Source organism: Stegostoma tigrinum, chromosome 11 (genome assembly GCF_030684315.1).
Source record: "Stegostoma tigrinum isolate sSteTig4 chromosome 11, sSteTig4.hap1, whole genome shotgun sequence".
NCBI classification, from domain to species: domain Eukaryota; kingdom Metazoa; phylum Chordata; class Chondrichthyes; order Orectolobiformes; family Stegostomatidae; genus Stegostoma; species Stegostoma tigrinum.
Window position 1 is genome coordinate 41,440,755 of NC_081364.1, and position 24,303 is coordinate 41,465,057.

Here is a 24,303-nt window from a genome sequence, read left to right on the forward strand (position 1 = left end):
TGCCTCTTATCCAAGGTAAAAGAGAGAAATTAGATAGTGACAGTTTCTGACATGGAAATCAAAGCAGTTGCCAGGCAACTGCTGCTTGCCATCGACATATCTGGACATCCATCCTGTGGAACATTGCCCAGTCTCTCATTCCATGTTGCATTGGCAGTGACCATGGACGATGGCATCATCCAAAAAGCACCAGCCTGATGTCACGTCTCAAATGAATTTAAAAGCAGTTCACCACTTCAGTACTACAATTTGGACCAAATCAACTCCTTACATCAGTAATGCTGCTGCCAAGACCTTTCGCATGCAGGAACAGGTACTCTTCTCATGCATTGGAACAGGGTGCATCTCAGAGCTCTTAGCTTACTTTCTTAGCGCTCACACACTTTGTGTTTACCTGGATGTTCACAGCATCTCTGCCTTGCCTTGAATTGCTTTTTGTGCATTGCTGCTTCATTCTGAACTTATAGGCTCACTGTCTTGACTGGCCCCTCTGTCCAGACTCGGGTCCAGGCAGCCTGTCATGCTTGCCAGTAATGATGAGTCAAGAGGAACAGACATGTTGATGTATGGCACCATGCCTCTTACCAATCAGCTACTTGCCCTGCACTTCCACTTGTTTATGACATCATTCCACCACTGGTCTCACTGAAGTTATGTCCCTGGATCTGCATCGCTTTATCTCTTCCTGCTTGCTACCGCTTCCTCTGTATCATCTTCCTCAGAGGTAGAGGAGGAAGTTATGTCCACAGAGGTTCATTTATTAATGACAAAGGCTGTGTGGATGCTGTTTGTGCCCTACAGAAGATAGGCGAAGGAATGAGTAATGAAATACAAAAAGAAGGTTGATCATATTAATCATATGTTCACAGTGGTGTTAATGTAAGAGCAGTGTAGGACCTGACAATGAATTTTACCTGATTACCAAAGCATACCAATCTCAGCATTACGCATGAGCAGTCATGGATAACATTAGCATCATATTGGAGTTATTTGCATAAAATAATCTGTACATTCTAACCTTATATGTTGTTCCTGTTAGAAAGCATTTTGAAATATGGTCAGAGATTCCCCTGGAAATTAAATGAAACCATATTTAATTGCTAGAGACCTTGGGACCTCTGGAGGTGCAAGAAATGCAAGTAATTTGGCAAGTTGTCCTTGGAGAGGGACTGGCGCACTTTCCTGCCACCTCGCCAATTAAGAGCTGGGTGAGAATGTCCATTGGAGACAGAGAGGCAATAAAAGTCCCTTGGGGCTCCACTTACAGCCTTCCTAATTGACATGCCATTCAGCAGATGAGAAAAGTGGCTGGTTAGCCAAATAAATAACCACACTGACTTGCCTGCAGGTAGGGTAAGGTAGGGCATTTGCTCCAATCGGGTATCATTAGGACGTATGGATGGGAATCATGGGGCTAGGATCTGAAAACCACCTCTCTGCCTTTGCCTCTGATCTCCCTATCAGTGTCTAAGCCCCTCCAACCCTCTCCCCAACCACAAGAAGCAAAAAGGAGTGTCTACCTTCCCCCTGTGGTATCCCTTGGCGGTGACTAACCATAATCTTTTGGACCCAGAAGTAGTCAGAATTTGATTAGCTTGCCATTTGTCAAGCTGGGATACCATTATTGAGAGCTGTGATTCAGTGAGAGACTTGCTGGTCAGCTCTTAACCAGCTGTTTGACACATAATGTGACATCTTTTCCCAGGAGTGGGCGAGTAAGTCAACATGCAGTAAGTATGCCCTATACTTGGTCTGAAAAGGGGAGATCTTGGTGCTAGGGTGAGAAATTGGTCTTGTGGGCACAAGTTTTTGAATTTGCAATGCCAGTTGTACCCTTAATAGGTAGAAATGAGATACATGACACCCATGCGGATTTATCAAGTGAATTACTGTGTACTTTATGTTAGTGTAGGCATTTGCATATGGACAACATATGCTCTACAGAAAGATGTAGAGTAGTCAGATCATGTCTTGTGTTGTTAGAGCATTTTCCATATCCAAAATTTAGAAGGTGGTTTGATCAGAATTTTCAAGATATGGACATAGTATCTCAAATGCAGCTATCTAAAAACTGAATTATCCACAAACTGGGCAGTTTCTCTTAGTTGTTGCACCTGGCTTAACAAAAGTGCAAAAATGAATTTTCCATTGTTGGTCTTGGCCCACAGGACAGAATCAGCAGGAGGTGTGCACACAGGTCTGGAGTCCATTTCAGTGCTTTAAGATCTGCCTCGTTCACAGCCTCCCTATTCTCTCAGCACAGAGCCTGTTGTATAGGTGGAAGTATTCTGGTTGCAATAGTACTGGCTGCTTTCAGTGTTAGAATCAGAAATCAGACATTTCTCTTTGCCCCCTTACTGCAGTTCCAGTGAATATACTTTTCCTAAAAAGAATCATTCCAATGTAAGATAATAAATTTTAAAAATTTTGCCAAATCAAACTTCTAATTCTTCAGTGTTTCTGCATGTAACGATAGTGAGAATTTGTGGCATATAAGCATTCTGTATCCTGTGATCTATAACCTGGTAACATTTATGACATTAATGATCATGACAAAGTGTGCTATAGAAATAGCCTGTGAGCTGGTTTCAAAATCTGGTAAAATCTACCATAGTCTTTGTCCACAGCATGCTGGATTGCAGCCCACTTAACACAGACATACAGACCCTGCCTCTAACCTGTCTTTTAAAATTCGTGCAGTATTTCAATCTGAGCAACTGTGAAATCAAGTGATTTGCCTTGTCTTCATCATCACTTCCTACTCGGTTACTTTGACCTTTTGTTTATCTGAAGTAAAAAAAATACAATCATACAATACATTGAACATAAATGTAGGATTTGATCATTCAGCCCCTCGAGGCAGCTCTGCCATCCATTATGATCATGGCTGATCATCCAACTCAATAGCCTGTCCTTGCTTTTCCTCCATATCTTTTGATATGTGAGAAGTGAGCTGGTTTCAAAATCTGGTAAAATCTACCATAGTCTTTGTCCAAAGCATGCTGGATTGCAGCCCACTTAACACAGACATACAGACCCTGCCTCTAACCTGTCTTTTAAAATTCGTGCAGTATTTCAATCTGAGCAACTGTGAAATCAAGTGATTTGCCTTGTCTTCATCATCGCTTCCTACTCGGTTATTTTTGACCTTTTGTTTATCTGAAATAAAAAAAATACAATCATACAATACATTGAACATAAATGTAGGATTTGATCATTCAGCCCCTCGAGGCAGCTCTGCCATCCATTATGATCATGGCTGATCATCCAACTCAATAGCCTGTCCTTGCTTTTCCTCCATATCTTTTGATATGTGAGAAGTGGGAAAATGTAAGAAATACATGTTTATGCCATCTGTATCTTGTAAATCTCAAGAAAGTGTGGATGAGGGGTAAGTGGGAAGTGAGAAGGTGGATTAAACAGGTGGATACGATCACCTTTAATTGCTTCAGTCCCAGTGCTGTCCATAACCTCAGAAATGCTTATTTATTTCTGACCATTACCTTCTCTGAAGGGTAAAACATGTAGGTGAGCCTGAGATCTGTAATGTGAATTGGCACTGACAGTGTTCAGGGTTAAGGCCTCGTTGTTGTCCGGAAGTACTTTGCTATGTCTGCTGCTATGTAAAGACATGAAAAATTATAAAAAATGTAGACAATGTGCTAATTAACAGCAAAACAGTTTAGAACGTGCATCAAAATATTGTACAGAAATTAGACCTTGGGTAGATCTTCACTATTTCATGTTTGTATATTTCACTTGTTGGAGTTGCTAACCCCTGAAAGTAAAGTTTAGATGATTAGTTTCATTGGTAGAATCGCCATGTGATTCTAGCTGAAAGAAAACATATGCTGAGTCAATCTTTAGAAGGAAATGCTGACTTACCTAGACTTGTGGTGGCATGGGGGCACAGTGGTTAGCACTTTACCTCACAAAGTTTGATTTCAGCCCTGGGTGACTGCCTGTTTTGGAATTTGCATGTTTCTGATGGCTAGGTGCTTGGTTTCCTTCCTTGATAGATTAGCCATGCTAAATGTGGGGTTAAAGGGATAGGGTGGGTCTGGGTGGGTTGCTGTTCAGAGGGTCAGTAAGATGACACAACACGATGGGCCGAATGGCTGCTATCTACACAGTAGGAATTCTGTAATTCTGATACACTGCTTTGATGTAATTTTAAAACAACTGGACAGAGCTGTGATATTTTTAGCCATTGATAAAATTGTGAGTTGAGATAATAATCAGTGGTAAAACACTTGCAATATTTGGCTGGAATATCAGAAAAATGTCTAACAAAAGAAAGGTATAAAATGCAATTTGAAAAATGTGTTTAGGAAGTTTGAGCTTGTTGGATGAATGATTAGCTTTTTTACAGTCCCTTTCTGATTTTATAATTCAGACATTGTGATGATTTTGAGAGTCCAAAAATTATCTCCATAATTTTTAATTAATGTAACGAGCAAATGTATGGAAGCAGCAGAGCCAAAGTTAAAATATAAAAATAACATGGAGTTCACATTTCACGTCTGTGACCTATCATCAATGAAAAGCCACAGATTTGAAATGCTAATTCTGTTGTTCCTTCCACAGATGCTACCTAACCTGTTGAATATTTCTAGCCTAACAAATACATTTGTATTTTATATTTCCAGGATCTGTAGCATTTTGCTTTTCTATAAAGATAGTTTACCAGGTGTTACAAATCTGTGCAGCCTGATATTTTGAATTTGATCCTCTCAACATGCCTTTTCAATTCAAAGAACTGTGTTTTCACTTAAATAGTTCTCCCAGTGAAGATAAAAGCATTAAGCATTGATGGGTCATAAATGTGCAGCTCAACACTTCCAAACTAATTTCCAATGTGACTTCATTTTAACACTTAAAGATTAACATGTCCCCAGATTCCAACGAAAGCAAATCAGAAATAAAGTAACACTAGTAGTAATCAGCATATAATGATTAAAAATTTGACATTAGAGATTGACAGATAATATATAGTCCAAATATGAAAATTTGTTGCAAAGAACTTTAAAAAATGTTCTTTTTTAAAATACTTACTGGTCTACTACTTCATCAGCAGAGTTGCTGCAGCTCATGGACTTTGGCCAAGGAGTAGTAGAAGTTGCACCTTCCCTCAAAGGAACTTGAGGTGTCTAATGTTGGAGCCAAGACCATTCTGCAGAGATAGGGTGATGGGGCTGGCTCAGACAGACCATATCCCATCAGAGGATGCATTGCCACAGGTTTCATGCTTGGGATCAAGCTTTATAAGGAAAGTTGAGTGCCTCTGAATAAACATAGAACTCTTGTGGCACAGTGGTGGAATCCCTAACTCTGAACAAGGAAGCCTGGATTCAAGTTCCACATGCTCCAGAGGTGTAACATAACATGTCTGAATAGGTTGATTAAAAAACATCTGGAACATAGATTGACAGTTACTGACCATTGAGGTTGTAATGATTTTCCATAATCCCAAGTGACAGAAGACTCAGTGAAGCGCCCATATAAAGAATTCAATAGCGTGGAGAGAAAATCTGAGTGATGAACAGTAGAAAGGTAGAGCTAAACACCATATGGACAATGACGCTCGGGTGCAATCTCAGAGGAAGGAGAGCTCAAGACCTTCATTGCTTCTCATGTAACTCCAATTGGGGTTTCAACCCATAATTTTAGAATAGTTGCTGTACAATTAAGTATATAAATATCAAACTTTATAGAGTGTACATGCTAGATTATGATTGAGTAAAAATCAAATGTGTGATTGTACATTTTAACCTTGGATAACTGTGTGCTAAATTTAGAATGTGAAAGAAAGAAGGAAGGAATACAAATTTGAATACGGTTTATTTAGAAGTGGTTGCAGATAAAGTTTGCAGTGTAATTGTTCATTGAATGTATATTCTTAATAATTAGCCAAATAAAATATTATCAATAATTTAACTTTAATGGAGGAATTTTTAAATTTTTAAAATTTTGTATTTGCAGTTAACATGGTCTTCTAAAAGTGCACATAATAAGAAGAGCTCAGTTAAATCCTGTTTGCGCTGAGTTTACGATAGTGGCAACTTTGTATAAATCACATTTCCATTTGCTCAAGTCTAAAGTAATCTGGATATTAATAAATTATAAAAAGTTTAAAGGTGTTTAATATTAATGTATTTTAATAATTTTAGCCCAAGACCATGAAATTCACTAATTTTTCATATAATAATGTGTTAATTAAAGAGAATGATTTGCTCATCTTTAGCTGTTTTAGCAGTATATGTGTTCGTCTTGTACTTTGCTCATTTGGCAACAATACTTTCCTCAATGAATGCAATTTGAGACACGAGATGTAACTCCTAATTATTACAGTTGATAAGTTACTTCCGTAATCACTCTCCAAATATTCTTCTAGTGCCATATCTAATTCTGATTCCCTGCCTATATGTGGCCAATTCTTGCTCTCCTCACACATCACACCATTATAAATATCCTCCGAATCCATTTCTTCATTTTAAGCCTTGGTCACCCCTCCTAGCACACTTATGATAACTTTTTTTCTATTCATTTTGTCCCCTTTGAAGTGTTTTGAAACATTTTCACTGTTAAAGCGTTGTAGTTTAAAAAAAAACTTCAAAATTCTGTTACAGCCAGTATATTTCACGGGATAAATGCTTACTGCATTTCTGTATCTGTAGAAAATAACAGCGTGGAGCACAGCCTAGGTTAATATCTCAGTTTATTCATAGTTATTGTCATTTTGTTTCTGAAGATAGGAATGTAGAATATGCCTCTTTAAAAAAGTTGAATATAATATTCTAACTGTTTGGCTTTGCATATGTTGAAAATCAATGGAAAGTGATGTTACACCTTCCCAACAGAGAGGGCAGTATAACTAAATGTTCAGCTCTTGCATTGTATTATGTTGCTTCCGATTCTAAGAAAAAAAGAATTCATTCAGATTGAAAATTGTATACAGACATATAATTTATCAGAATACAACATGGCTAAGGCAATATCAACAATACTCAAAATTTAACAACGTTGTGTTGTGTATTTGTTTTAACTGTAATCATAATCAAAACAAACATTAGCAATATTCTCAAGTAATTTTGATGTAAAAAAATTTCCTTTTTTTTAACCACCCAATATGTCTTTAACAAAAATAACATTGCTTGAAAAGAATTAATGAAAAGAACATTTTGTTCATCTTCCTTCCTACATACTTCCAACGATCTAGTCCGGGTACTCTCTCTTTCTGATTGGCTGTCTCATCCATTTACATTAGCTTCACTCTACTTTCTCAACATGTCTCTCAACTTTGCCTTTGTTGACCAGCTCCAGTTAATGGTTGAAATTGCCTCAACCAAACAGTCTAACTTTGCTGTCATGTTGATAATGGCAAGCTTTCAGTTTGTTTATGACTTTGACTTTCACTTGGCGATTTAAGAATAATTTGGACTTTAGGAAGTTGAACATGTTCTCCTCCTTTTGACAGCTTTTCTTTTTCAAGCAAACAGTCCCCTTGTTTCTGGTGATCTATTTCTGACCTTCACTAGTTATGACAACAGACTTAATCACTTTACAACAACGTCAAATGCATACTTCTTATTTTCATATTTGTTGTTTTTCATCGTAACCTTCTGACCATCACTGAACTCTTTACTTTCGTGTTTTCAGTTTCATGATGAGTCCATATTTTGTCTGGCTCTTCTTTTACTTTTGTATACACATCAGAATGAATCTTGTTCTAGGATTGCATTTAAACACCAGTTCTTACGTTGTAGTCAGTGGGTTTTATCTACAAGAAAACAGAAGATTGTCTAGCCTGTGTCAAAGAGGGACACAGATGTAATTAGCTGGTTTATCACCAGGCATTAACTTCTGCAAAGACCTTGTCAAAATTTTTATATATCTTTCTGCCGCATCACTTAATGTTAGGTCATACAGTGGATCTAAATTATAGTTGACTCCATTCTCATTCAGAGATATCTCAAGATTTCATGATGCAAACTGTGAACTAATACCTGACACCAATATAACCCATGAATTGCAAACAAACCTCTTAAAAATTAATAGTTTCAGAGTTTATGCTACCGTCCAAAGACTAAAGTTTTCCAATTGCTATAGCTAGCGACCAAACAAGATGGTGAAAAATTCTTTTCCAACCACTTCAAAGATATCAACATGTCCTTGTGTTTGATAACTCAATGAAATGAACCTTAGGATTATTTATCATTCTGAGTGATAGTTCACAGATTTTCACCAACCATTCAATATCTCTAGCTACTTTGAATATCAGAAATAGTACCTAGTTGTTGCTTTCACGTGGACCAACATGTCTACTCTTGATAGAAATTTCTCTCACAATCTTCTAAATCTCAAAGTTAAACCATGGCCTTTTAAAATTCACTCCTAATTTATTTCAAAGAGATAGCCTTGATCTGCATTCAGTTCATTTATATATATCAAATAATTTTGCCTTTTCTCTTGATCGCACTTTGGACCAAGCATTCATGACATAATTGAGCACTTTACCGATTGTTTCTTCATTAATTTCTCTGACAGCTGCTGATATTTAATTTGTCTATGTAAAGTGATTCTCAGGTAACTCAATGACAAAAGATGACTCAATTTAATCTGAAAATATTGGGAAATTGTGAAAGTGAATCTGCATTTGCATGATCTGCTGACTTTTGATACTTAATATTGTACTGCAGTCTGATTTTACCGTTTGGTCATCCTTGGTTGAAGACCACTTTGTGCTATCCTAGCGCTTCCTCAGTGTCAGACGTACTGAATGATTTCTATTTGGTCTAGTTTAACCTTATTTCATTAAGCCAATTCCTTCCCATCAGGGAGACTTTGATGTCTGCTACTAACACAATGGCAAATTGTAAGTGAAACGTCATAATTAATTACACTAGCTTCATGATACATTTATTGGAAAACTTGTTGGATTCATACCTGTTTTGGGGAAGGGAATGTGACTTGGGGAATTGTTGCACTTCTGAGGTGACAGGAACTGCTGGAGCGATATCAATGATGAAAGTAAGTTCTGAGACTTTGATTTTAATTTTGACAGTGGGAACTGGAATTATATCTTGAGCTTTACTAGTTTCATCTTCCATATGCTGATTTTTTTTTGCTGACTAAGTACAATTTTTGGTCATCCTGCTTGATTACATTGACTTCTGTTTCTGTATCCATATATGTGCTTTCAAGAATTTCCTAATTGCCGAACTAGCTTTCAATTTACCATGACCTCAACCTGGTGCATGGCGGCAGCATGGAGAATTACGGAATCCCTACAGTGTGGAAGCAGGCCATCCAGCTTGCCGAGTCCACTCCAACCCACCAAACAGCATCCCACCTAGATCCACTACGACTATGCTATCCCTGTAACACTGCATTCCCCATGGCTAACCTACCTACCATATACATCCCTGGACACTGTGGGCAATTTAGCATGGCCAAACCACCTAGCCTGCACAGCTTTGGACTGTGGGAAGAAACCAGAGCACCCGGAGAAAACTCACGCAGACACGTGGTGAATGTGCAAACCCTGCACAGGCCTGGGGGTGGAAATGAACCTAGGTCCCTGGTGCTGTGAGGCAGCAGTGCTAGCCACTGTGCTGCCTAATAATGTCTCCTCTACTCTGAAACGTTGACAAGATAAAACCAACCTTCCCAAAGGCATGTCACGTTGACTAGAAATGGGAGCATTTAAGTCATTGGTGGCTGCATGGCAAGGCAAACATCTAAATTTCTGATTCTTGATACTGTGAACCTAGCTAATAAAGTGTGAAGCTGGATGAACACAGCAGGCCAAGCAGCATCTCAGGAGCACAAAAGCTGACGTTTTGGGCCTAGACCCTCCATCAGAGAGGGGGATGGGGTGAGGGTTCTGGAATAAATAGGGAGAGAGGGGGAGGCAGACCGAAGATGGAGAGAAAAGAAGATAGGTGGAGAGGAGAGTATAGGTGGGGAGGTAGGGAGGGGATAGGTCAGTCCAGGGAAGACGGACAGGTGAAGGAGGTGGAATGAGGTTAGTAGGTAGGAAATGGAGGTGCAGCTTGGGGTGGGAGGAAGGGATGGGTGAGAGGAAGAACAGGTTAGGGAGGCAGAGACAGGCTGGGCTGGTTTTGGGATGCAGTGAGGGGAGGGGAAGAGCTGGGCTGGTTGTGTAATGCAGTGGGGGGAGGGGACGAACTGGGCTGGTTTTGGGATGCGGTGGGGGAAGGGGAGATTTTGAAGCTTGTGAAGTCCATATTGATACCATTGGGCTGCAGGCTTCCCAAGCGGAATATGAGTTGCTGTTCCTGCAACCTTCGGGTGGCATCCTTGTGGCACTGCAGGAGGCCCATGATGGACATGTCATCGAAAGAATGGGAGGGGGAGTTGAAATGGTTCGCGACTGGGAGGTGCAGTTGTTTATTGCGAACCGAGCGGAGGTGTTCTGCAAAGTCGTCCCCAAGCCTCCGCTTGGTTTCCCCAATGTAGAGAAAGCCATGCCGGGTACAATGGATACAGTATACCACATTGGCAGATGTACAGGTGAACCTCTGCTTAATATGGAAAGTCATCTTGGAGCCTGGGATGGGGGTGAGGGAGGAGGTGTGGGGGCAAGTGTAGCACTTCCTGCGGTTGCAGGGGAAGGTGCCAGGTGTGGTGGGGCTGGAGCGCAGTGTGGAGCGAACAAGGCAGTCATGGAGAGAGTAGTCTCTCCGGAAAGCAGACAAGGGTGGGGATGTAAAAATGTCTTGGGTGGTGGGGTTGTATTGTAGATGGCGGAAGTGTCAGAGGATGATGCGTTGTATCCGGAGGTTGGTGGGGTGGTGTGTGAGAATGAGGGGGATCCTCTTTGGGCGGTTGTGGCGGGGGCGGGGTGTGAGGGATGTGTTGCAGGAAATGCGGGAGACGCGGTGAAAGGCATTCTCGACCACTGTGGGGGGGAAAGTTGCGGTCCTTGAAGAACTTGGACATCTGGGATGTGCGGGAGTGGAATTCCTCATCGTGGGAGCAGATGCGGCGGAGGCGGAGGAATTGGGAATAGGGGATGGAATTTTTGCAGGAGGGTGGGTGGGAGGAGGTGTATTCTAGGTAGCTGTCGGAGTCGGTGGGCTTGAAATGGACATCAGTTACAAGCTGGTTGCCTGAGATGGAGACTGAGAGGTCCAGGAAGGTGAGGGATGTGTTGGAGATGGCCCAGGTGAACTTGAGGTTGGGGTGGAAGGTGTTGGTGAAGTGGATGAACTGTTCGAGCTCCTCTGGGGAGCAAGAGGCGGCGCCAATACAGTCATCAATGTAACGGAGGAAGAGGTGGGGTTTGGGGCCTGTGTAGGTGCGGAAGAGGGACTGTTCCACGTAACCTACAAAGAGGCAGGCATAACTGGGGACCATGCGGGTGCCCATGGCCACCCCTTTTGTCAGTAGGAAGTGGGACTGTGAACCTCGCTGTTGTGGCCTGAATCTCACTGAAATCTGGTTCAGCTATTCTGCCCCTTCTTAAAAAGATTCCTTTGCAATAAGCCCTCTGTCTGATCACAGGCCTTCTTTTAGGCCCCCTTGTTGCTTTTTTTGAGTGCTTGACCTACATTTTATCATTTCAGAATGCAGTTTGTGTAAGTTTCACTAGACAAATAATTCATTTCCACAGGATGTAACTCTCATTCTTGGGCTTGCCATAGCATCAGTCCGCAGTCTCATTAATATCGGTATAGTCCATTGTATGGAGCTCTATGAGCAACATTAGGCAGACAGTATTTAAATGTACCTAGCTCTATCAGGGTGACGAAAGCATTTACTGTATCCTCATCTTATATTTTACTCTTTTGCATCCAAATGTGTAACCTTTGTTTATAATTACACTAGTCTTCTTTGTTAGGGTTGAATCTCCCTATTGCCCTCAAAGATGACTTTGTTATCACTTGTGGACTATGATGATTCGCCATGTACCTGAATATTTTGTATGAACAGACAATGTTACATCTTAAGTCATTCCAGTATCCTCAAAATCAATTTTTGAAGTTGGAAGAAAAGTCATAGCATTCTCCAGTCCTTAATCTCTCAAAAACTGTAAAAGAAGAATTCCATTCTGTTCTCTTTGCCAGCTTTCTGTCATGTATTGTCTGAGTAGGACTAACATGTGCTCGACTGTAGGCACCCATTGTTGTACAAATGTATACAGGCCTCCTTAAGAGAAGGCAAGGAGGAAAGTATAACAAAATGCTATTGCAATATACTTTTTTTTAAACTTGTACTATTTCTAGAATTAAAATTGTGATATGGTGACTCATAAAACTTTATTATTTCTTGTAACAGGTGATGTTTGGGACTGCTTATTGCAATCTTCAGATCAAGGTCGATGTTATTAGTTTAGAAAGTTTTAGCTCATTGCACTTAAAAGAAAATTGAGTTGTTGGGAGTGCTTTCGCAATAGACACTTAAAGCAGACTATTTGAGGTCATTCTAATTTCCTTCAAGTACTTTGTGCGTGCACTTTTCAAAGCCCATTTTAAGCTCATTTTAGACTGGCATGTGACAGATACTATCAGCCTGAATAGGTGAGCAACCAGTCTGCTCCTTGCTGAGTTGTGATTCCGCTGTTACGTAAGAGTTGCATGAAATGATTGTTACTCTTGACTTTAAGGGGAAGCACTTATTTTCTGACCTGAAGGTAGGACTAAAATTTACTGTTCGATTAGACATATATTGTTGAGTAGTTTGTTGCACTACCATTTTGCCTCGTACCAAGTTATATTTTACATGGAAACAAAACATTGTGAATGCTGGAAATCTGAAATAAAAACAGGAAGTGCTGGAGAAAGTCGCCAAATCTGACAGCATCTTGTGGAGAGAGAAACAGTTAACGTTTTGAGCCCAGTATGACTCATTTTCAGAAAGCATATGTTGTAATGATGAAAACAGTGATACTTTCATATAATTCTTTGTAAAATGTTTTGAGAGCAGACAGGACATTTTGGACAGGGATTTGCTTGCCACAGTGGGACAATTTAGTAATCAACAAAAAGCTAAACTTAAAAAAAAGGTAGCAGTCAATATTCTAGAGTATAAATCGCTGTTGTTTTTCATCAACTTTAGCAGCTACAGAAGGCTTGGAGTCACGATGTCTGTTCTCTCTCTCCATATGTCTTTTTCATGTATCCAAAACAAATCTCTTGTCTTTTTATTCTCTGTAGCCACAATTCTTTTCCATTGTTTGTATTTCTTTTTATTGTGCTTCAGTGTTTAAATCACCAAGATGTAGCAATAGAATAACTGTTGTAAATTGCTACAGCGTAGCAATAGGAGCCACAACTTCAAAAATGTCAGCAAGAGAGCGAGGAGTGAGAAGCTAGGAGGACAAACTTCTTTACATAGACAGTTGTTAGGATTTGGAATGTGCTACCTGGGAGAATGATGGAGGCATATTCCATGTGAGGTTTCAAAAGAGAGTTAGTTTTTTAATATATATATTTGTAACTGATGAACTTAGAGGGCTGTGGAGTGGAACCATCTGGGAAGCTTCTTCAGGAACTGGTACAGACACAATGGGTTGAATGGCCTCCTTCTTTACTGTAAAATTCTGTGATTCTATAAGCATTTAAATCTCAGAATTAAAATTGGAAAGTTTAAGTTCCTGGCCTGTCAGGAACTTTTCAATGGTGCCGGCAGAAGAACTTGCATATTTACAGTGTGGTAACAAAGTTGTAAGAGTTCATTGCATAGCTACTCAAGGGGAGAATGTATGTTTGGGAAATTATAGAATCAGGTACTCATTCGCATGTAGATAAAACAATTCTGATATATTTGGTAGATATACATCTGCTGATTTGACTTGTGTGGTTTTGTAGGAAATGAGAGTAATGACTCAAAATTCATTCCAGTGGAAATTAAATTTTCAACAAGAGTACTACCGAAGGTTCCACTTCCACAGAAGTAAAAATAGTGCAAAGCAACAAACAAAACAAACTTAATATTATCTGTTTGCCATCTTACTTTGATAAGGGTACCACTTTGCATTCTGATTGAGTTGGAAACATTGTTGTCAAAAGCACCCTTGACACATCTTTCACAAACCTCCAACTGATTTGGAACTCTTCTGATCCATGTCTAGTACAATGTCCTTGACGCCCATCATTTCTTCCACCACAAACTCCAGTGGCTTCCTATTCCCAGAAGATCAATTTGAAGATCCTTGTTAAGATCTTCAAATCTCATTATCCTTCTCACTTCATGCAATGGAAATCTTCTTGAGTCCAGAGCTTTAATTGAATAATCCATTCAATTGCTCTGAATTCTATTTGTTAATAGTTCCGCCAATAGTATCACTTTGCTGTCGTGCCCATAATCCAGTTTCAAAACAAAATGCTTTGTTACCTTTTTTCTTGCCTTCCAGATCTTTTCAAAGCCTATTTCTTCATACTGTTAATGCCACCCTTCAGAATTTGTTACTACCTGCTTGTTTCCCCTTCCATTTGTGAAGTGCTCTGAATAGTGCCTATGTGATGTGTAATTGCAAATGCCTATTGCAGAAGCTGGTGGTCTTGCTGCCTAGTTCTTGCATTTTTACAAAGCAAGTATAGCATTTTATCACTAAATCATCAAACCTGTTATTCTTGTAAAATATCAGAGGTAAGTTTTACAAAATTCTTCTGTATACATCATTGACAAAGTTAAATATGAGAAATCGCAGTTGATTTAATATAGACTTCAGACTACTGAAGTTCGAACTTGCAAGCACACATTGTGAAAACTTCAAAATCCATCAGTATCTTAAAATTGGACCAGCAAAAATATACACCTGAGGTATTTCATGTGTCCCACTTGTATTTCTTGTACTTATTATGTGGCTTATCCCTGTCCACTGGTTTAAGATTTCAAATAACTTACAAAGTTGCTTAAATCAGCAGGTATGATTTGTAATAGTAGTGGGTGCAGAGAAAAGTTTATTTCACTGAACAGCCATATTTTATCAACTGCAGAGTTATTTTAGGTTAAGTCTAGCAAAATCTAATAGTTGCATGTCAGACAGTGCAAGTTCACAGATTGGTTAGTTCAAGTATCATGTCACAGACATATCCTGAAAAATGATTTAAAATATCTAAATAATTTTGGGTTTCAAACATGCACTCTTTACCCCTTTTTCCCCTGGAATCTTTTGTCATTTTTGGTCCATTTCTGGCAAACATTTGCACGTTTTGTTGCATGTGCCAATGACTTTAGATTGCTGTGAGTTGCACAGCATGAAAAATGATCCCATAGCTGGGTAAAATCCATCCTTGAAATTTTATTAAAGTGTAATGTTATTGTGTTATTTGAAGTCCTTTCATAATTTGTAAATTTATTTCCTACCAGTGATAAAACATTGGCTATTTGAGAAAGCAAGGCAAGTGTTTTCAGCTGTTCAAAATCTATTGTCAGAAGATGATTTTTGTTACAGAATCCTTTGAATTCTTTTGCATTGAATCTTTTTCAGACATTCAACTTAAAGACTAGATCACACTAACAGGAAGACTGACCAAATGTTTCCAATTGGGTATAAATTCCAGTAAAGCCTGAAATACATTATCCAGTAAGTGCCAAGAAATGTGCTGGTACAGTAGTTGCACAAGTTTAGTGCAGTAAAACGGCTTAGCTACCTATGGCAATGAAATAAAGCAACGTTTTTTTTATTGGCAAGTAGTTAATATACACCAGATGACTCTGCACCACAGACAAATAAAAAACATGTTTGTTTGGTTGAATTTTTTTAAATCCATATGGTTAGATGTGGGGAGGCAAACTTGGTAATGAATTTTAGAGTGGTTCTGTTTGGTTTGTTAGCAGGCAGAGCAGAACATTATGTTTGATTTGCTCACATCTTACCAGAATGACCAATGACAATAGAGTATCTAAACATACAGAATTAATTTTATATCCCATGTAATATTTTTTGCTCAGTTAGTCTGTCTTAAATAATGATTCTAAATACTTACCTTCCCTGTTCTAGTTTCAGATCTATATGGGTAGACAAGGAGAGAAAAAAAAATCACCCACAACACCTGGTTTCTGAGCAATTAAAAAAAAAATTGAAGGAGGGAAAGGAAATTATTCACGTGTCAGTAAAACCTCTGCCAAGTGGAATTTTTTTTGTCAGTATGAATTGATCATCTCCATATTAAATGGAGAGAAGAATATTTTCACCAAGTGTTAAATCTACTAAATTGGCAGCTCAGTTTGAGGGGCTCAATTCAATGTGGAATTGGCATAGTGATACATGATTAAACCCATATATTTTGAACAGAACTTACTTTGCTCACAGCAAATTTCGAACATCTTAGTTTTTTTATCATTATGCTTTCACGGTTTGCTTTAGTATTTTTAATGATTAGAGACTGTACATAAGATTCAATTCAGAAAGTAGTGAAAGACGGGCATGTTAGACACAATATATTAGAGAAAAATAATTGACTCAAAAAAAAATTAGACAGGGACCAACTAATAACATGGCTTAATTTTTATCTTGGTGAGTGAGCTATAGTAGGTGGGTACGTCATGGACAGTCCCAAGTCATTTAATCCAGGTGGGAACTACCTAAAGAAAGCTTGACAGCTGTTCTACTCCTTTTGGTCACATCATTTCTTGACTTGACATGGACTTCCTCTTCTTTTTAACAGTTGCAGTCTTGCCTTCATCTGACAGACAACCTTGACTGCTTCATTAATTTGGATAAACTTTAGAGGCTCCCGTTTGCTCCATGCTGATGCCTTAGCCAATAAAGTACAGTGAGTATAATTAAAGTTGCAAGTGGTGGGAACGGAGCAGCAAGCCTGAATTTTAAAGTTTGTCCAGTCACTTCCTGCCTATCCATGGTTCATCATCTGGACAATGCATATTGCTTTCCTCTGAGTAAATATTTCTGCCAAACCATTCAGTTGTCTATTCAAATCCTCTGACACCACTATCCAGAGTCACAAGTGCTCCTTCTATGAGAACACTCATGTTGCATGTGCAACCTGTAGTCTAGTGTCCTGCACTGCTTACAGTGCAGCCTGTGTTTCGAAAAATTAAACACAAATTTTGCAGTACCTTTGCTGAACTCAGCTGTTCTGTGTGTGACTGCAATGTCCTTCTGCTAGCTGTTTCAGTTTTTAATCTGACTTACACTCAGGACTGAATTATTTGTCTTCTCCACTGTTCAGATAAACTATCTTAGATTAAGCATTGGAAATGTGGACTAAGCAAGCTTGCTTTTCTGGGATAGGGTGCATAGTGTGGACTGGTACGTGGGATGGAGACTTGCTTCAGAATGTTGTAGGCACAGTGATCATCATTCACCATATTCCTGGGTTACTGGATCCTGTTTTGCTTAAATCAAAAGGTCTTTGGCTTTTCACTCTGTATGACAGTATGTGTATGTTTACTATTTTTAAAATTTCTGTCATGGATATTTTTTCTGCTTACTTACATCAGCTCTGCTGTTCAATCATCCTGTGTTTTTTTTCACAAGCACTTCAGAGGTTCTCTTCATTTCCATGCAGGTGTGGGTTCACCTATTCCATTCCATTTCACTTGATTCATTTCCTTTATGGTGTTGATTTAATTATCTTCAATTCCTGAGAAGGAGACTTAGAATTTGTATGCAGATGTTGTCTGACTTTTGAGATGTTTTAATTGGTTTCTTCTTTTGTTTGCCATAGCAAATCTTTTGGCTTCCACATTGCTTATTCTGTGCCTAATTCTCCAAACACGTTGTTGGTTTTGAATCTCAAAAACTTTCTAGTTTTGTCTTTTTTCATCCTTTTCTATGTCCTCTTCAAGTTTGTGAATTAACCAGCAGGTGTGTTTGACTGCAAAGATCAGAAAAATAACCTCTGCCTTATTGTTCTGTATGGTTGCATGTCACATCATGCCATATACTTGTGCATTGACTACATGAGGAAAGATCTGAATCTCCAAATGTGCCTTGATAGACGGTTAGTTGTTTGACTTAGTGTTGATTTTTTAGTTGCTTGTGGTTATGTGCGTTTTCACAAAATTACATGTTAGTATGCTCTGCTAGTAGAAGTTTATGCGTGACTAATTGAGCAGAAAATGGATGAAAGGATGTTTCCTGAACTCCAGTGTAACTAATGCCAAATGTATCTTTTGTATACAGCTGGAAGGGTAATCCTTATGCTGTTCAGAGCCACTAACGGTATGTGGCCCATAGCCCCAAAACTTCATAACAATAACTACTAGTTGTTGGAGTCAGAAGAGGGAACAATGTCTTAACTTGTGCATAATATTTAAAATCCTATTATACTTGCAGAGATGATGGTCTGAATCAAATTCTATCATGGCTCACCCAACTGCTGAATCAGCGTTTAGCATAAAGTAGATGGATCATTACGGCAAAAATGTATTTCAAAGAAAACTTGAAAAAAACCTAGGCCACTACTCATAAATCCTTATCTCAAACCTGTGATTCCACCATAGCATTGCAAAAGCAAAGTAAACCTCCGTTTGACCTCGATACACTGTTGTGGAAAACTGTATCACTGATCAGGTCATTGAGAGCCTGAAGAATACATGAATTGTGTTTAGCCACTGATGTACCTGATCAAACGTAAGTGTGGAGAAAGACTCTGATCGCATTCAATACCCCTATCTCACACTGTAAATGAATTCCATCCAGTTTAAGAAATCATTTCATCAGTCTTTGTATAACAAAATTGAACTAAAACATAAATCTGAAGAGATATCTATTACAGTATACACAGAGTAAAGATGTCAATATCAATTCAACAATTTCTGTGTTGTTTGAAGTGAAAAATGAAATTTTTAAAAAAATTAAAATAAAAAATCATATTGCTTACAATGTAAATAATCATCCATTCTACAGAAGTAGCACTGACCACATGGAATAATTTTCTCATTGTCACTAAGTAAATTTTTAAAAAAGCATTCAAGTGATGTGAGCATCATTGGCTAGGCCAGGATTTCTCGTCCATCCCCTGTTATCCTTGAGAAGATAATGGTGAGCTGCCTTCTTGAAGTGCTGCAGTCCATTGGATCTATTCCATTTGGTTTCTTGGTTGACTCAGTAAAAGTAGAGCTAAATGTTTTGATGTGGTTTTTCTTTCTCTTTCAGCCATAGATTTGGGAAAACTGAGAGATTCTTTGATAAAAGTTATTATACTACCTTCGATTATGTCCTTTACAGGGAGCAAATTAATGTCTACATTTGAACTCCACTTGACTGTTTTGTCCATGTTTTTCAGGATCAGTTAATTGCTGACAATGGCAGTTGTGTTGTAATTAATGCAAGTGCATCAAAGCTTCATGAAATGTTACTTAATAGTCATCTTCACATGTGCTTGTAAATTGTGATTGGTGATGCTGAATACGTGTACTATTCATGCATTAGATAGCAGTCATTTCAGAATTCTAGAGTAACACATTTAACCCATTAGTGTTGCACTCAGCAAAGCAACTGACAGGACAAATTTTATAAATCAGAATGTAGAAGGAGAGCATGAGGTCAATTATTCAAGTTGTCACATCAGCTTTTCATCTAAACTAACTGGTATCATCTCTTTTTTTTCTCCTCCATTATTTCTTTTCCAATACATAACCCATTCCATTTTAAATAACAGATCAATCCCTGATGCAATATCAATAACCTATGGTCTAAAAATTTTGTATGTCCTTAAATCACACTTCTCTCACGATAATATCAGCCTAAAACTCCTGTTATTGATTCAGTGGTTTGCCCAGTCAAAATTTCTCATGCTTTTGATCTCTGTTACATCCTTTAACCTTTCCTGCTTCAGTGTAGAAGCCACATTTGATTTTTAAAAAAATTATAACCTCACATTTATGGTATTATTCTAATGAATCTTCTATCTAAGTTTCTGACCTTTTGTTTGGCAATGATTCTTCCAGAATCTCTTAAAGGCTTCATCTCAATTGTAGTGCTAGGCACATTGAGAAGATTAGAGGTTCTTTGGAAAAAATACTTAACCATTACCCCAGCTAGCCAACAACATCATTATAAAAGGGAGCACATTTCTGCAGGTCCTCTGTTTTTCCAAGAGACCAGATTTTATGCGTGTTGCTGGTTAAACCCACATACCTATTGTATCCTTCATGAACCACTTATTCCATCAGTGAATTGTTGGTATGGAACCACAGCACAGACATTGCAGGGACAGGTTAGTTTTCTTGGAAATTTTTGGATCAGATAATGAAATATTGTGTCTTAAGCAAGCTGGTAGCAAACTAAATCTTCAATCTGTCACAAAAGCCGTTGCTGGAAACCTGAAATTACCGAACATGCTCGAGATAGTGAGATAGCAACAGAGTTAACATTTCAGATTGATGACCTTTTATTGGTCAGAAACATTAGTTTTCTTTCGACAAATGTGACATGACTGACTGGGTATTTTGAGTTTTCACTCCTCGAGTATGAAAGGAATTACAAATCTCCTGCACTTATAAAAGCCAAGTCTTTCCTTTGTTCAACGATACTGCAGATTGTCACCAAATAAGCTACTAAAAGAGGTGCTAAGTAACTGAATTCAATTTAAAGTCTCTTTTGTGATTTTTCTTTTTCATATGTGAGTGGTTGTCAACCTTTTGAATATATGTTATATATATTGTTATAATATAATAGGCATCAACTTGCTGAGTTTACTTTCAAATATTGAGTATCTAAATTATTTTATTACAGCACACAGTTCCAGAAACAGTTAAAAGTTCTATTTTCCATATATTGCTATCATTATTCATGCTAATAATTCATTGCCTCGCTTCTCACATGACACTGCTATCTTTGTTACACTATTTCATCTGATAGAAGAAAAGTCTGACTTTCTTGGGAACCTATTGTGCATATTAACACCTCAGTGCCTATCTTGTTATCTACCATTTTCTTTCTCACAGCCCAACAAATTCTCATTGCTGAGTTCTATCATTTTCTTCTTTTCCAGTTGAACTTGGGAATGGAAAATGAGAAGACTGATGAGTATGGTGATGCCCACTGTTCTCATTTGTGAATTCCCCTATTTGAATAGAAATGCTTCCAGTGCCTGGTCACCAATATGGCACTTCCTTTGAATAGCATGCTTCATTTAACAGGAAGATCACTTCAATTGATTGTTTGTCTGCATTGGAGGGCACTATTTCAGTGTTTTTATGGTTTACTTAGTGCCTTTAAAAGTGATTTGATTTGATGTGATTTGTTGAATTCACATGTACCTAACTACAGTGAAAAGTTTTGCTTTGCGAGCAGTACAGGCAGATCATAGCAGACAAGGACATATAGATCTTGGGATGCTTAGACCGAGGTAGGCATACAGGTTACAACTGCACAGCAGATGTGCAAAACAAGATCAACACCAGCAAGACCAACATTAATTAAAGTTAGAGAGTCCATTCAGCAGTCTTACAACAGCAGCAAAGAAGCTGTTCTTGAACCTGTTGGTGCGTGTATTCTAGCTTCTGTATCTTCTGCCTAACAGAAGAGATTGGAAGAGAGCTTTACTGGCTGGGTGGGGTCTTTGATGATGTTGACAGCTTTTCTATGGCAGCAGTAAGTGTAAATAGAATCCATGAATGGGAGGTTGGCTTTCATGATGGCCTGGGCTGTGCACATAACTTCCTGTAGTTTCCTACGGATCTGGGCAAAGCAGTTGCTGTACCAGACCATTATGCAACCGGATGGTATGCTTTCTGTGGTGCTTCTGTAAAAGTTGGTGAGGATTCTTCTGGACATGCCAAATTTCCGAAGCAGCCTGAGGAAGAAGAGGCATTGTTGTACCTTCTTGACCATTGCATCTATGTGAGAGGCCCAGTACAGATTGTTGGTTATCAGTGCTGGCTGTGATTGCTGGCTTTGTTCCAATGGATGTTGTTATCGTGCACATTGTATTGCCCTGAAGAAAATAGTAAATTGCACTTTTATGAATGTGTTTAATAATGCTGAAATGACATAACCAATGTTTCTTTAAATTTTCATTACTAACAGACAAAAGTTCTGTTATGAGATTGTAATTTGCTTCTAGACTATTTCAAATAATTTTAATTTGTGCTTTGAATATTTTGTTGTTTTGATGCTTGTTCTTGTAATGTTATATCCTTTAAGTATTGTCATGCATGCTGTTCTGGTTCAATAATGTATTTAACTCATACACTTGGATAGGTTTTGAGAATTTCTCTACACTAGTGTGAAAAATGCATCCATTGCTACCTATTCAGAAATTATGTTATGCTGTACATTGTTTTTGCTCTTCTTGAACATCTATTGATATGTTTACTGATGAAGAAACCCTGTAAAATTTCAATGTGCACTATGTATGAACGTTACTCCAATCTGGCATGAATCCCTTGTTTTGTTTGAGACTATGCAGATGTCTTCATAGTCAGTGCTTGCTGAATTACTTGTAAAGTGATGATTGAGGTTGTCTTTTGGTTAGTAGACTTACCATGGATTTAACAACTATATTTTCATGTTTTGCCAGGACATTTTTTACTGCACAGTTAATTTCATCTTAAAAATGTTGTTGTATCAATTAGTGTTTTTGTTTGGTTTTTCTATTTGGATTTATTTACTGAGAAAATGATACCCAAAAAAGCAGAGAAAATCTAAAGAATCTTGACTGTAGTATTACACAATGTATTTCGTAAAAAATGTGGCTTCCACATATAAATATCTTTCGCTGCAAGTCTTTATGGCAATATTGGCTGATGGAATTAACATTAGAGTTTGCTGAGGGAGGTTTTCGGTGCAAGTTGAATATTTCTTTAAAGGGGACATAACTTGGTTCTTTACTGTTGTGAATGCTTGGCAATTTTATTTGAAAATAACTCATAGAAAGTTTAAAGATTGTACCACAGAACAGTGAGGGAATTGTCACTTACTGAACTGGAGAAGTATTGATTTGAAGAATTCATAGAATCCCTATAGTGTGGAAGCAAGTCATTTGGCCCATCAAGTCCAGGCTGACTCTCCAAAGAGCATCCCATCCAGACCCATTCCTCTATCCATGTAACCCCACATTTCCCATAGCTAATCCATCTAGCCTGCTCATCCTTGGACACTATGAACAATTTACCTTGGCCAGTCTGCTTAACCTACATGTCTTTGGACTGTGGGTAGAAACAAGAACACCTAGAGAAAACCCACACAGACATGGGCAGAATGTGCAAACTCCAGCTGCTCAAGAGTGGAATTGAGTCCAGGACCCTGGCGCTGTGAGACAACAGTGATAACCACAGAGCCACCTCCAATTCAGATGTTGAATTCACCAATAAGTGGGCAGTTGTTAATATGGAAGTTTAATTCAGTGATCTTTAGATCAAAAGTCATTTTGATTTGAACATATTTTTTCTAAAAGCAATTGTGAACATTGTCTAGTGACATCACTGAATGCAGACCATGCATATTTATGGCAACTGATTACCAGACTGGACTCAATTGTGATGCAATTCATTGTTAAATAATCTGTCAACATTCACTGCCTGGATTTCCTGAATTATTTGTGATGGTGGTCATGTGAGTAAAGTACTGGAGGATTATCAATACTTTTAAAACTGTGCACTTTTCACAAAGCATGAGAATATTTGTGTGTACTAAAAATCATATTGCTTGTTTTGAAATTACCACTTGCTGCTGGGAAAAAATTGTTCTTTGTGACCTATAAAATATTTTCGATAGTAGTAATGTAGTTCCACAAAGATGTCTTACACTATTAAGCACAATTGAGTGGGGCTGAGTAATTAGTGGTTGGTCATACTGTTGCTCATAAATGAAGACACGATAGGTAGTGGATGATAATCAGATCGAGTGTAAATATATAATCCTGCTCTCCTCCATTAGCCAGGTAGCAGTTATTAGCAGATTTCTATTAACTCGCTGTACAGTGTAAAGTCAAAATAGTTAGTTAAATTGCTTTATATTTTGAAATCTATATATTGCACTAATATTCAATGGAGGGGTTTAATACCCTGATGGAAAGCTGACTGGGGGAGTGTGCAGTCCAAAATTGGCCCCATTTATTTCAATTTTAATATTTGGAATGAAATTTAATATACATCACTTCCATCTTTCTGTGCAGCTGTTGAAAATTTGGATGAGCCCAAGGCTGCTGCTGATAGTTGGGCAGTCAGGTAGTCAGATACTTGACAGAGTTCTTGACAACCCTCTCAGGTGGCAACCTGTGGAGTGGTACCTTAGCAAATACATTTTGGAAACTCAGGTATGCTATATCTACTGGATGCCCTTTATTTACAAAACCCAAAAAGATTCCACCAAATCAGTCAAACGTGATTTGCTTTTCATAAACCTTTGTTGACTTT

The 24,303-nt window shown here is 38.3% G+C and overlaps 1 protein-coding gene across 6 annotated transcripts in view; it reads left to right on the forward strand.

Annotated features, from left to right (window-relative positions):
* The window catches only part of foxp1b (forkhead box P1b), a 483,509-nt gene that overhangs the window by 64,221 nt on the left and 394,985 nt on the right, over positions 1–24,303 (forward strand). The window contains exon 3 of one of the 6 annotated variants that reach the window (XM_048547287.2): positions 16,641–16,748. The exons of the other annotated variants lie outside the window; for them this stretch is intronic. The gene's annotated coding sequence lies outside the window, so the exon portion shown is untranslated. The remainder of the gene's footprint in view (positions 1–16,640; positions 16,749–24,303) is intronic. 6 annotated transcript variants of the gene reach the window in all.